Genomic DNA, 14,926 nt, shown 5'->3' with positions numbered 1-14,926 from the left:
CCTCCAAAGCTCTGCAATGTTTTCAGGTTCAGTAATGCCATCAATGCTAGAAGGCAGTGGCATCTTGCTGTTGTTTACCACCTTCACCTCCTTCCAGAACTCGTATATGCCCCGTTTACACCATCCCGCTAATGGCCGCTAATGGCCGATGGACCACCGATGTGGAAGTCGGGGTGATTCGGGTGACATCGGGCTAAAAAATGTATGATCGGGTCAATTTATCGGGGTAGCATTTACACATACCCGATGTTATAACGATAACATAACGATGTATGCCAGGGAAGACACCCGAAGTGCGTTTGGCGTAATTTGACGTCATTTCGAATGACGCCAAACACGTCAAATGACGCGTTTGGCGTCATTTGGCGTCATTTGGCGTCATTTCGGGAGAAGGCAAAGGGGAGACTGGTTTAGACTGATATTTATTTATATATTTATTGATATTACAATAGCGATTTTATAATAATAGAACGCCGGTTCTAAATGGGCGAAGTACCCTGTAATTATAAAAGTAGGACATCCATCCATCACCCCCTATTTAGACCCAAGTGGCAGATTGAGGGTCTTCCTTAACACAATCTGGTCACTCACAATCGTTATTTGTCTAGGGTTCTCGAGGGTCTTTCGTGTGTTGAGGTTGCCGATATAAAGACGATAAAACACGATAAAGCGCGGAAGATTAACGAATATAGCCGATGTGCCCAGGAAAATTCCCGAACGATTTGCGATGTCTTACGTTATACTCCCGTTCTATTCCCGATTATAGCCGATTAGCCCATAGCAACACCTGGTAACCGATTCTACCCCGATAGACCCAAAATTAACAAACATGTTCGTTCTTTGCCGATGTTGCCCGTTGTTGCCCGATCATTGAGCATTTCTTCCCGTTGTCTAACGATGTTCCCGGGAAGAGTAACGGTGTTTCCCGATGCAACCACGCTATTTGCCGATGTTATAACGATAGCTGCTGATTTAGCCATCGGGCACCATCGGGGCCCACTATCGGGTAGGTGTAAACAGGGCAATACATTATTAATTTGTAACTTTTTCGCCATAGAGTTCGCCCTCATAGTCTGCTCATTTATTTTTATAAAACGCACAGCATATTTAAATCTAGCATTCGTCCGTACCTTGTGCTCACAGACTGGGCCATGCCTCGGTTTGCCTGCTAAAACCCATCTTCTAAGAGCATCTTTTGCCTCCATATGAACTTCATGTACATAGTCATTCCACCCTGGTCTCACAATATGTTGTTTCACCACTTTTCTTCTCAGTGGTTCACTTCCAACAACCAGACAGTTCACAATTTTATCATACATTGTACACAGGTCATTATTATGACTTACATTCTTACAGTTGATATTCCCACACATAATTGCATCAACAGGTAACTCAATATTTCTTAAGTACACATCAGTCAGTAACTTTTCAGTCAGCCTAGCCCAGTCCAGAGTTTCACTTGGTTTATGGCTGTCATTACAGACAAGCTCAGGTAGGCCCTTGATGTTAATGAACATAGAGACCGGAATATGATCTCCAGTGGCCATACCATATAAGATCTCAGCCTCCTCTATACAAGCATGTGCATCAAATGTAGACATACGTAGATGTAGTATGCCAAGCTTCACTCACATGTGTATAACTATCAGCTGGCAATAGTTCCTTACTGGACAGAATCACCTTGTTATCTTTGCAGAATTGAGTCAGGTGCAGACCAAACAATGAGTTAGTATCTGATATATCAGCATTCAGATCCCCCAAGATAAATATGGATGTATACTCACTTTCCCTTATATAAGACCCAATAAAAGCAAGCTTATTCAAGTACTCATCTTAATTTTTGTGACATTCATATGGAGTGTATACATTTAAGATTATAAAAACATTCTTATCCTGCACCACCTTGATTCCTATGCACCAATCCACATCTAACCTGATCACAGTGACCAATGAGTCAAGTTTCTTATGCCAGAATATAGCCACACCGCCTGGGATCCTGCCACGCAGAATTCTGGTGTTAAGGTCTGTCGTAGATTCCCCTGCTCCATGGAAATCATTATGCACAGTGTTCCGTTTATCCAGATCTTGAATAGATAAAAAAGTCTCTTGCAAACAAACCACATCCGCATGCTCAAAGAGTTTGTCAATAACAATGCGTTGGGCTCTCGCTCCAACGCCCTGTCCAAGTCGCAGACCACGGGAGTTATAAGACACAACTCTCATAGCAGTTCATAATTTTTATCATGCACAAGAAGCCCTAGGCTCAGACGCACTCATCCCTGTGCCATGTGGTGCTATAATACCTGCCCCTACCACAGCCCTAGGCTTGCGATTCTCATAGAAGCGCCTTACATAGGTCCCTTCTGGCCACAGCTGCGGTGCATACATCTCACCTACTTCCTTGCACTCAACTGTAACTTTGAAAGAGCTGTACCGAGTATACTGAGTGTCAATCTTCTGACAAGTCACATCTCTGGAGAGTTGTTCTTTTAGATAACTAGCCAGAGTTTCTGACTCTAGGTCAGGAGCAAGCTTTGTCGCGAACACACTCACCAGCTTAGATGTCACTGCATGTATGTTCCCCACAGCAGCGGTTCCAACTATGCCGTAGGTCTTCTTCTCTCTGGGAGGGTTCATACTAGTCTTGCTCTGTACTGCAGCAGTAGATCGTTTTCCAGGATGTTGCTTGTGCTTGCCATGTTTTAGTACATGGCTCCATACAGGGGACATCGTCGCGGCACTCCCCCCGCCCGCTGTCTCCTCAGCGCCGGCCAACGCAGAGGGACCGGGCGCAGGCTTCCTGTGACTTGGTCCATGGAGCTCGGCCCCCTCACAGGTCATGATAGTGGCTGCATTCCCCTTGCTGGAACTGGGTTGCTCAATCACACTCAGGCGTTGGTTAATGTCTGTGGTTATTCCACAAAGGTTCTCACATGCAGTCGACTGCTCACTCACAGCATTTTTCATGGAGGCTATCTCTACACTTAGGCGTTCAATCCTACTAACCAGGCAAGAGACATCAAGGCTATTAAAAGTCACTGGTGGTAAATCATCCAAGTGATAGGACACAAAGCGAGGAACATCCTCACCAACCTCATTAAGTAGTTTCAGACAACTCTTAACATTGTTGGCATCTTTCTGTAGTCCTTTGTAAGCTACACAACGCTGCCCCGTGCCAGGACACAGTTCAAACAGGGCCTTCTTGGAGCTTTCAATCCACTCTGATCCAAAGTGATTTACAGCCATCAGGATAATCTCATCCTGAGGCACAGTCTTCAGTTTGACAGCAAGGAAACTTAACAGTTCATCTTCCACGATAGTTTTGCCATCAATAGTGGTGTAGATCTCAGGTTTAATCCTTTGTTTGATAAGACGCCGTGCGGCTGTGTCAACATCGGCGGCCATCTTGCAATAAATGTCAGGTACAATAATGTGCTATACGTTGACATTTAACATATTTGGGATACGTTTCAACCAAACATAATCCTAGAGGTAAATTAATGGCAAAAAATAGGTTGACAACGAACGTATTTGCCATATGTTCAATAAAACGTATTCACGGCCAAGATACGTTTTTCAGACAAAATACGTTAAATGAAACGTTCGCTGAAAGGAAGATATGCCTTAATGACAATAATGTGCTATACGTTGACATTTAACCTATCTGGGATACGTTTCAACCAAACATAATCCTAGAGGTTAATAAATGGCAAAAAATAGGCTGAGGACGAACGTATTTGCAATACGTTCAATAAAACGTAATCACGGACAAAATACGTTTTATGACAAACATAATTGAGAATGCCGAATAGTTTTCTGGGAACGTAATTTTGACGAGACAGGGTTGTCTGAGGGGCTTTGTCCAAATGAGTCCATTTGGGAAAACTTTTTTTCTCTAAGGGCTAGAACTCCAAATCTCGGATATGTCGTTCTCGGGGCCTCGCTAAATATGTGTAAACATTTTAGTATCCCTAGCTATCTCGAAAAGGCCGGAAAAGGGGCGTGACCTCCAACAGTACAGTAAATGTACATAAGACAGAGGTTAGTTTCTAGTCCCCATTTTTTGTGGGATGGAGGTGTACATTTGTGGCTTAAGATGTGTAGACACAGCTGGCCTGTGGCCACGTTTTTGAAGTCTGGGGTCAAAAGGTCAAAAGGAGCCGGCACCACGCCGCTTATGAGATAACAAAAAGTTCATGTGTATTTCTCTCATAACTTTTTGTCATTATTAAAGAGAGGCCTGATTCTCAGATATGCATGTTGGATGGCTAGGGTGTAGGTCTGGGAAGAAATTCAGGCCAAAATCTTGCAAGCGAGCCGCTGGGTGAGGTGCAACGAGATGGAGCACTTGCTGAGTCATTTCCTGTAGGGCTGGAGCCACAGGTTGAAGCCTCGTTACATCAATGAGCTTGGTGTTTTGCTTTAAAAAATAGGTTATAGAAGAAGTGTAAACTGCAGAAAATAAAAACATCCAAGCTGCCTTTTAAGGATACCTTCGAATATCTCTCTATTTTTTAACCATCGGACCCTAGTTTACGACAAAAAACAACACAATTGACGGCAGCTCCTTTGCTGCCGACGGCCAAGTGACTGGATGCAGACCTGTTGAAAAAAATAGAATACCACCCTACACACTCAGGAGATTAATGATGTTTAAATTATTATGACCATGAAGTCTTTATTTGCATGGGTTTACATTTCGTTCTGTGTAGCATGGAAAAATCTGAGAAACACTCCCATTCAGAATGCATTGGTTTACAATTCGTTCTTTGGAGCACGGTTATTTTTATTTATTTATTTATTTTCAGTTTTTGAGGAGGTGCTTCAAAGATGCTAATTTTTCTGCAAAAATCGAAAATACAATGGAAAAATCCATTGGCTTTTTGTCAAGGGAACCCAGGGCGACGCTCACTTCCGTGTTGGCCAACATACGTCATCCCTCCACCACTCTATACTGTAAAAACACATGTTCAAGTTGAATGATAATGCATGAATTTATTCTTTATTCTGCCATAGTAACACGGTAAATAAATGGCAAAAAATAGGCTGAGAACGAATTCGTATTTACGATATGTTCAGTAAAACGTAATCACGGACCAAATACGTTTTTTAGACAAACGTAATTGCGAATGCCGAATAGTTCTCTGGGAACGTAATTTTGATGAGAAAGGGTTGCTCTGTCAGTTGTCGAAAAAAGCGGATGTGGTCTCTATAGCAACGACCTCAGCTACCCAACACTGATCAAAAAAACGATTGTTTCTCTCAATCAAAGCACAAAACAGGACAACTGATGCCCATAGCCTTAACCCATACATGTTGTGCAGCCATCGGGTCTTCCGTTAGCCAATGGGATGAATGCTCATAGCTTCATATATTGCCGTGGAGGGATTACATTGCAATGAGTGGAAAACCCCCTGCGTTGAAAAAAGAAGCACATGGTCCTCCGTTAGCCAATGGGATGAATGCTCATAGCGTCTCTATGTGCAGCCATCGGCTCTTCCGTTAGCCAATGGGATGAATGCTCATAGCTTCATATATTGCCGTGGAGGGATTACATTGTCACGAGTTGAAAACCCCATGCGTCGAAAAAAGAAGCACAAGGGTATCCTTTTGTGTCAGAAACTGAAGCCAAAGTCACTGACCGTTCGTCAAAAATCGACGCGCTCGGAGTGAGAAAGTGTTGAATCTGGCAGCACTGCTGAACGTCCTCACGCTCCAGCGTCAACGTAAATCAATGAGACCAACTGAAAACGAAGCCGGTATGAAACTAAAACTGTGATTCTGAATAAAGTTGAAATTATATCGAAATTCCGTTTGGATATTATTGAAGATACAATTGTGTAGATTTGTTAAATGGTTTGAACGAAGATAAAACGTTTGAAAATGTATTTAGTTACTGTCTGAAGAAAGTAGTCTAAACCGGATCGCTTTTAACTCACTTCATTTGTAAAAGGCCTACGTGCAGGTTAACCGGAAGTTTTGATTAATGGGTACATAAGCACTCAAAATATGTGTATCTTTTATAAAATGTATCCAAAATAGTGTTAAAGTCTAGTTTAAGAGGTGGCAAGAACCACAAATAACATGTATGATGGCCCATGGCAGTATAATTTCGAACCTGTCAGACGTGAGAGGGCAAATGGGGAATTGCCGAGAACTGATGGCGGTGAAAGCCAATTAAATGGGTGGTCAAAGGAGAATGAGTGGAGAGTTGCTATCATTTAGCAACGCAGCAACGAGCACTGGAGCTAGTCAATGAACAGCAGTGCATACAATAACGACACTTTTATTTATTTTTACTGTCAGTGAATAGCACAGAGTGAAAGTCAACGTTTTCTTTATATCTAGTGACAGCGATTATGTCGTAAGTACTGGTAAACTTAGTCAGAAGATCTAGAAATAGAAGGCATAATGCTAGCTATGGGCTAACTTAGCCTATCAGACACGCAATCAGTGCACTTGCAAATGAGTGCCTGCAAGTATAACCGATCGTGGTGTGACATTATTTAACCGGCTTCCTCACCTGTCTAAAGGTGCTGCCATCTGTGTCTGGAGTAGTTATTACAGCTTGTATGTTTGATCCTGCTCCCTTGTGGCTATGTGGGGGTAATGCAATGTTTAATCCTGCTCCCATTTGGCTATGTGGGGGTAATGCAGCTTATGTGCTTAAGAGCGTTTAGAGAGTTTGCATGCCTGCTGTATGCCTCGATGTTGTTAAGTGTATTTTGCTAGCTAGTTAACTGTAGTTAAAATGTTGTAGGTCAACCACTCCCAGAGGTCCGGAGAAACACCCTTGAAAACTTGGGTTGTAGCTAGAGAAGATGGAGAGGTTGTTACAGCACACTGTAACTGTATGGCTGGGTAAGTAATTTAATAAATATCACAACCCAAGGCATGTTTAACACAACACTTTAGCTCAAACAAAATAATGCTTGGTATAATATTCATGTTGTATAAATGTTTAGCTAATCCAATCAACCTGTATGTCTCTGTCTATACAGATTGTCAGAATCCTGCTCACATGTTGGAGCGGTTCTGTTCGCTATAGATGCAGGTGTGAAGATGAGAGAGCATCCTGCACCACTGAAAAGTGCAAATGGCTAATGCCATCGCATGTCAAAAAGGTATTCAGATGCATGTTTTTCTGAGGTGAATCAGGGGTGAAAAATATGACAGTTGAGGACCTATACATTCACTTATCACGCAAACAACACATTTTGGATTGTTTTGGGATGCAGTTTAGTTTAGATTTTGGCAGTTTTATACTTCATGTATGTAGGTGCACCTACATGTATGTTGTTCACACACACATGTTCTCTGTCTCTCACACCGATTCCTGCTGCTTGAGTTGCAATGATTGACTTTTCATCTGCAAAATCCAAAAAGAAAAAACTTGATGATGCCATTGCTGGGAGGACAGGTGAGCAACTCGCACTACCTCGTCCCACAGTCCAGTGTCCAAGAGTGAAGCAAGGATCAGAGGCATATGTTCAGTTTTTCGAGTCTTTGAGCAGAAATGCCCCAAGAAGTGCTGCACTGATGTCCAGGGCACCATATTACAAAGAATTTGTCCTGAAGTCTGTGAGCAAGCTACCCAAAATACTTATTCAGTATAGAAAACCAGAGATGCTACAGCTATCCCCAACAGAGTTGCAAAAAGCATGCCAGGACTTCAGACAGGAAGAGCTGACACCGTTACAGGTCCAGGCAGTAGAGGAGGAGACCAGAAAACAGAGCTCATCAACTCTATGGTTTAGCCAAAGAGCAGGAAGGATAACAGCCTCGAAATTGAAGCAGGTTCTACAAACTAGTCTTCTCCAGCCGTCAAGGTCATTGATCAAGTCGATATGCTACCCAGAGGCATACAAGTTTTCTACTGCAGCAACAAGGTATTTATTAGGCAAAGATAAGGGTTAGGTTAGGACAGCACAGGTGTGAAAATCTAAAATGTACTAATTATTATTGTACAATAATAAGTTATTTTCCTATTCCTATTTTTATACATTACAGGTATGGATGCAAATATGAGGCAACTGCCAGAAAGCAGTATGAAGGACTGCAAAGTCTGCACCACCAGAGCTTCTCCTGTAGGGATATCGGGCTGTTGCTGAATCCCAAATGGCCATACATGGGAGCGTCACCAGATGGATGTGTCACGTGCACCTGTCATGGAACTGGCATCTGTGAGATAAAGGGAAGTTGTGGTTTTATATTACGTCTACAAATATCATCCTCACAATAACATTTTATATTATTACTTTGTAATTTCTTCTCCACACATGTAAGTACTTATACACTGACTGTTTTGTGTCTTGTATTGAAAATCTTATAAATAAATAGAGAAAAGGTAAGTTATTTGTTCAGTATTGTGCTACAGTAGAGTAGGTAGGTATAGGGATTTTGACATCTGATCCGGGATCTGGGGATCCTCCCCTCAGAAATGTTTAGCTTATCTACAGTAGAATGTGACTTTTTTTTATTGTGAACTTTTAGTGCCCACACAGCAAAGAAGAGGAGGCCAATCTACGCCTGTGTGCTGGGGACCAGGGCTTCTGTCTCATCAACGATGGGGGAACTGTGAAGCTGGACAGGAGCCATGCTTACTTCTATCAAGTACAGGCTCAGCTCCACATCGTTGACGTTGATTACTGCGACTTCGTTGTCTGGAGTAAAAAGGACCTCTTTGTAGAGAGAATCGTGCGTGATGTGGACCTGTGGGACAACATCATTCCCAGAGTTGAGACTTTCTTCCGTCTATGTGTTCTTCCTGAAGTGTTGGGACAGCAACTTACAAAGTGAAAGGTGCTAGTCAAAAAGATTTTGTGTTTAGTTTTTCCACAAGAACATTTTTGTTTAATGTATCATGTGACTAAATGCCTCCTCTCCCTGTCTGCTGTTCCATTTTTGTGTTTCAGTGTTTCAGTTGCAAGTTGATCAGGTGGAGGGGAAGGTACCAGGACCAGAGGACACCTGTGGTCTGTCCTGGAAGTTTTGGTCTGTCCTGGAAGTCCTGGAAGTTTTGGATCTTTACTCGTTGCACGTTTTTTTGCATAGTGGCAGCTCTAGTCACATTTTGTGTCTATGTATTAATTCTATCAGTGATCATAATCACATGTATTCCAGCACTTGCTGATGATTTATTTCAAGTTTGAAGCTACTTTTATTCAATCTTTATGGACTTGTACTTCTGTGTGTTATACCCATTAATTGTAAATGTAGAGTCATAAGTGTATGTGCCTTTGAAATGTTGACTATGGATTATGCATTTCCTTATAAATTATGCATTTCCGTATACTCATGGCTTGTTTCCCCGTCACTTCCAAAGAAAATACACCATTACTGTATCTATGGGGGAGAAAAGTATATTTACAAAGATATATTGCATTAAATATTTATGGATTCTTGTTAGAGAAATATTCTAATTCGATAGTTCAGGAAAGCTGATAACCTTTCAAATAATGAACCACAGAGTCAGGAGTCAGATTTCAAAGCATGGTCTATTTTTACCTGCCAGCAGGGCAAAAACTTGTGAACATGAACAAAATATTGGGTTTTAAGTTTACGGAGACAAAAAAAGCAAACAGTGCAATGCATTTTATACAACCAATGAGGAAATATATTTCCTTGACAATTCTTTACACAATAGAATGAACAAGTATATATAAAAAGGTATATTACATTCAGATATTTATGGCATATATATATTTCAGAATACAATAGAAGATATTTACTCCAGTGGGACAACAGAGTCACAAAGATTTGTTACTGCACAGCAAATTACACCAATCTTATCAATCAACGCTAGCTGATCACCTCCTTTTACTGACATGTTTTCAATGGGCATTGCCCTGCTCTGCAGAATTTGATATTTTCTTCGTACTAATCCTATGACCCTTTCTACATGAATGCGAACATTAGCAAATGTTCTTGTTTCCTCTACCTCGAATGCAGATAGCTGGCTCTTCCCTTTTGTGAAAGCTGGCATCTTCAATGAAGCACAGTAAAATCCTACACTATCCCCTATATTAAAGCCACGGTCAGCCACACTGGAAAAAGCCTTCTGTTGAACCAATTAAAAAAAACAAGGGTAATGGTTCACATCTATATTACATAACTTGAGCCAATGACAAATATATAGCTTGCCTCAAACAATATTTCCTATGTTCATAAAAACAAAATAATACAACTTGGCACCAAGTATAATTCTATTCTTTGAATGAAGTTAATACATTTAAATCGTATGTTAAATCCTAAACAAAAAAATATTGATTCACTCCAACAATTGTTTCTCATTTAAGAAATATCTATCAGAAATAATTTGTTTTATCCAATCAAAAAGATTACAATTTAATCAAACAATTATTTCTCATTTAAACATGAACATTTTTAAACATAACATTTTATTGTATACATCATCATCATCATTTTTTCCCGCTCGGCTCTCGCCGCTTCATGGCCTTGGGGCGCTTCTGTCTGGATTCGACATCACATCGCGTCATCAGTCAGGGTTAGGTGCTTTGTCAAAGACACCTCGATACTCTGCTTGGTGAAGCCAGGGATCGAACCAACAACCTTCAGGTTACCATCCAACCCACTCTACCACCTGAGCTACTGCCGCCACACAATATACAATATATATTAACAATCTAAATGGCAGTGTTAGACCTACTCCAGACCTCCCTCCAGACACAGACAGACTGTCCTAGCTCACAGAACCAGTGAGTCATCGTCACTCTGGTCAAGGCTAGTGCTTTCACCTCAAAAAGTCGCCAAAAGTCACCAATAGCAGCTGAAAAAGAAGCTAGATTTGTCGCTTGTCGCTGTTTTGAAAAAAAGTCGCCAAAGGGGTCTGAAAAGTAGCTAAATATAGTGACAAAATCGCTAAGTTGGCAACACTGCGGTTTGGTCCAGTAGTCATAAGCGTCTTTGTATTTAATGCGCATGCGCAGGCTTGTACGTAACCTTGAAATTGTACATTTGTCTGAACAAATATTTTTCGAAATTGAGCTCCTAATCAAATATAACAGTGTTTTAGGAAGAAAACAAAAAAATAATATTTGGATTGAATGACAAAAGTATTAATCAGTTGAATGGATATTTCTTAATTGAGCTCCTAATTAAAAATATCTATATTTCACAGTATTCTGAAATAAAAAAAAGTTATTTTAAAAATAAAACAAAAAATGTTTATTTGAATTGAATTACAAAATAATAATCAGAGGAAGTACGGCTTAAAACCCTTTTTCCAGTGCAGAACAATGTCTCCAGGCAACAGATTCTTTAGAATGCTGCTCTCTACAGTAATATGCTTGTCACTCAACCCGGTATCACGCGATTGCGTGCTCCTGCGCACGAACGTTAATCTATTGAAGCGTGTTCCCGAGCACGATAGTCCGACTTTTTGCGTGTTACACAAAACGAAATGTAAACCAATGCATTCTGAATGGGAGTGTTCTAAGACAATTAACGTGCTCCACAAAACGGTACGAGAGAGAGAGAAAGACAGAGTGGGAGGGACAGAGAGAGAGAGAGAGCGAGAGAGAGGCTTCAGAAAGGGTGTGCGCAGATAGTACAGTGCACCCTAGTTATGTTTATGCCAAAACCTATATATATAATTAGGCTGTGGAAATTGCAATAAGTTAAGAACACAACTTCGCACGTTGAGCACACAGCCGTGTGACTCGTTTAAAGAAAACCGAAAATCAAAGCGTGCTGAAGGTAAACAAATCCAGCATGGTCTGTGACGTCATGAGACGCACGTAATCCTTAAAGGGACCGTGATCCCTGAACCACCAAGAACGTAAATGACATGCAGTAAACAACACAATTGAAAGAACAACACATAACGAAATACTGTAGGTGAATTATGTTACGGTCACTACAAGGCTATAATTATATTATTTAGCGTGTAATGAGACAATCTATAGGGGGGGGACACGTTAGTTGAAGGGGGGGTGGGGGGACACGTTTGTTGAGGGGGGGGAGACACGTTTGTAGGGGGGGGGCACGCACGACAACGAGAGTTGGTTTTTATTGAACGCTCGACAACGAGAGTTGGTTTTTATTGAACGAGACTTCAACACGGAACAGCTGCACGAAACGATGGTCACGTCACTCTCGGTGACGGTGTCGACAATAATGAACACACGAACAATGTTAATAGAACAACACACAACCACATAACATCCCGAACCCATTAACCCCACTTAATCCTAACAACAAAACAAGTTAACAAAAGCCCCATTTGTCAACTGAGAACCCCAATTCCCAGAATCCCCCGCGGCTCCGGAACACGGCGTAGCTTATATTAATCTTTATTATCTGAATGGGAAATGCAATATTTTAGGACAGATACACCATTAAACGCGTTTCTAATGACTTTTCTAGCGAGAAATGTACATTTTCCTTACATAATCTTCAGTCAGTGAATGTGTATGATCTTTATTAATCTTTATTATCTGAATGGGAAATGCAATATTTTAGGACCGATTCACCGTTAAACGTGTTTCTAATAACATTTCTAGCGAGAAATATACTTTTTACTTGCATAATCTTCAGTCAGTGATTGTGTCTGATCTTTAGTTTTATAGTTATTAGGATTTGATTGGCTCTCTCGCATGTTTCAACGACGTCAGGTTGCTTTCGCTAAACTAGCAGCTCACGTGGTTCCTGCGTTTGTGTTATTAAACTGTTACTTTATGTAACTTTTAATGATATCATCTTGTTAGAAACACGTATATCTGAGAGCCAGTCGCCAAAAGCATACGTTGACAGTGTACTTTTCGTGAACACTGGATTACGTCGCATTTCAACATAAAATAGCTTGTTATACACACACACGCACGCACACGCACAGACACACACACACAAGCACACACAAGCACACACACGCATGCACAGACACACACACACAGACACACACACACACACACACACACACACACACACACACACACACGCACACGGTGCATTTCGCTGCTAAAACAACAACAAAAAAATATTCCCTCAAATATCATTACCTTCAAAACGTTGGCCAAAATGGCCAATAATATCATTTTTTATTTGGGATGCTTCTAGGACATTTTGGGTGGATTTTGAACGGTATGTGGGGGGCACGTTTTTTGCAGGACCTGGCAACCCTGCGCTGTTGCCCGAGATCTGGATCCACCCCGGCGTGGTGCCGTCTCCTTTTGACCTTTTGACCCCAGACTTCTGGGGGAATAGCTGAATCAATTCATTAGTCAATCAGCATGTAAATTCTTCCCGGTGGCGTAAGAGGACGAACAAGGTGTCCTTCAACATCTACGCTTCCAGGAGATTGCAACGGTGCCACACATGAGCATATTCGAACATGTTTAATGGTAGTAATTAGCTGTCGAAATTGGAGGCCTTAATCAATACTGAGCACCTATTGATTTGCTTCCCGATAAAGATTTGTCACAAATGACATGTTATTTAGCATCTACACGTTGAGCTGAGTCCAATGACACCAAGAACGACACTCTAGCTAATGGTAACATGTATTTTACATGGTACACCTAGGTCTAGGACATGATCTCGGTGTAGCAAGAGGCCGAGCTTGATCTCATTGGACTCAGCTTAACGTGTAGATGCTAATTAACATGTAATTTGTCAAAAATCTCCATCGGGAAGCAAATCTATAGCTGGTCATTATTGATAAAGGCCTCCAAAATCGACAGCTAATTACTACCCCGAAACATATTCAAATATGATCATGTGTGGCACTGTTGCAATCGTCTCGAAACGTAGATGTCAAAGGACACCTTGTTTGCTCTGTTGCACCACCGGGAAGATATTTTCATACTTCTAATGGATTGATTCATATTTTAAGGTTCTCGGAGTGAGACTTTAAGTGGCTGCAGCAGAAGTGTTGAGACGAAAGATGATATCAAGAGATTTATAGAATATTCCCATTCACATTATGATTCTTCGTCGTAACATCCGACCAAACATCCTTTACATTCACAGAGCGAAGATTATGAAAGTCCAGGCTCAGCAAGTGCTCCATCTCGTTGCACCTGCACCCAGCGGCTCGCTTGCAAGATTTTGGCCTGAAGTTCTTCCCAGAGCTACACCCTAGCCATCCAACATGCATATCTGAGAATCAGGCCTCTCTTTAATAATGACAAAAAGTTATGAGAGAAACATACATTAACTTTTTGTTATCTCATAAGCGGCGTGGTGCCGGCTCCTTTTGACCTTTTGACCCCCGACTTCAAAAACGTGGCCACAGGCCAGCTGTGTCTACACACCTTTAGCCACAAATGTACACCTCCATCCCACAAAAAATGGGGACTAGAAACTAACCTCTGTCTTATGTACATTTACTGTACTCTTGGAGGTCACGCCCCTTTGCCGACCTTTTCGAGATAGCTAGGGATGCTAAAATGTTAACACACATTTCCCGGGGCCCCGTGTACGACATATCCGAGATTTGGAGTTCTAGCCCTTAGAGAAAAAAAGTTTTCCCAAATGGAGTGTCATTTGGACAAAGCCCCTCAGAAGTGTAGCCTGCAAGACCTAATGGTTCAGAATGTGGTGGAAAAACAGTTTTTGAGATAGGAAGGTCCTACCGCCCTGAAATTTTAATACCTTATTCTAGGGCCTAACTGGGACCTCCGCACCGAAACTTGGCCCGGTCGGACCCCGAGGGCAGGAAGGGGGGGCCCTTCCTGCCCGAGACTTGGCCCGGTCAGACCCCGAGGGCAGGCCCCACATGATCATATTTGAATATGTTTCGGGGTAGTAATTGGCTGTCGATTTTGGAGGCCTTTATCAATAATGACCAGCTATAGATTTGCTTCCCGATGGAGATTTTTGACAAATTACATGTTAATTAGCATCTACACGTTAAGCTGAGTCCAATGAGATCAAGCTCGGCCTCTTGCTACACCGAGATCATGTC

At 41.6% G+C, this 14,926-nt stretch overlaps 1 long non-coding RNA gene across 1 annotated transcript; it reads left to right on the top strand.

Moving 5' to 3' along the window:
- The first annotated feature begins 5,822 nt into the window (after nucleotides 1-5,822).
- Nucleotides 5,823-10,168, top strand: LOC130376095 (uncharacterized). The gene is made up of 3 exons (XR_008893943.1): nucleotides 5,823-6,861; nucleotides 7,002-8,802; nucleotides 8,916-10,168. It is a non-coding gene; the product is annotated as an uncharacterized LOC130376095 (long non-coding RNA).
- The last annotated feature ends 4,758 nt before the right edge of the window (nucleotides 10,169-14,926 follow it).

The sequence above is a fragment of the Gadus chalcogrammus genome, chromosome 2, assembly GCF_026213295.1.
Source record: "Gadus chalcogrammus isolate NIFS_2021 chromosome 2, NIFS_Gcha_1.0, whole genome shotgun sequence".
Lineage (NCBI taxonomy): Eukaryota > Metazoa > Chordata > Actinopteri > Gadiformes > Gadidae > Gadus > Gadus chalcogrammus.
Note: the sequence above shows the minus strand (reverse complement) of the source record. Positions and strands in the feature narration are given on the sequence as shown.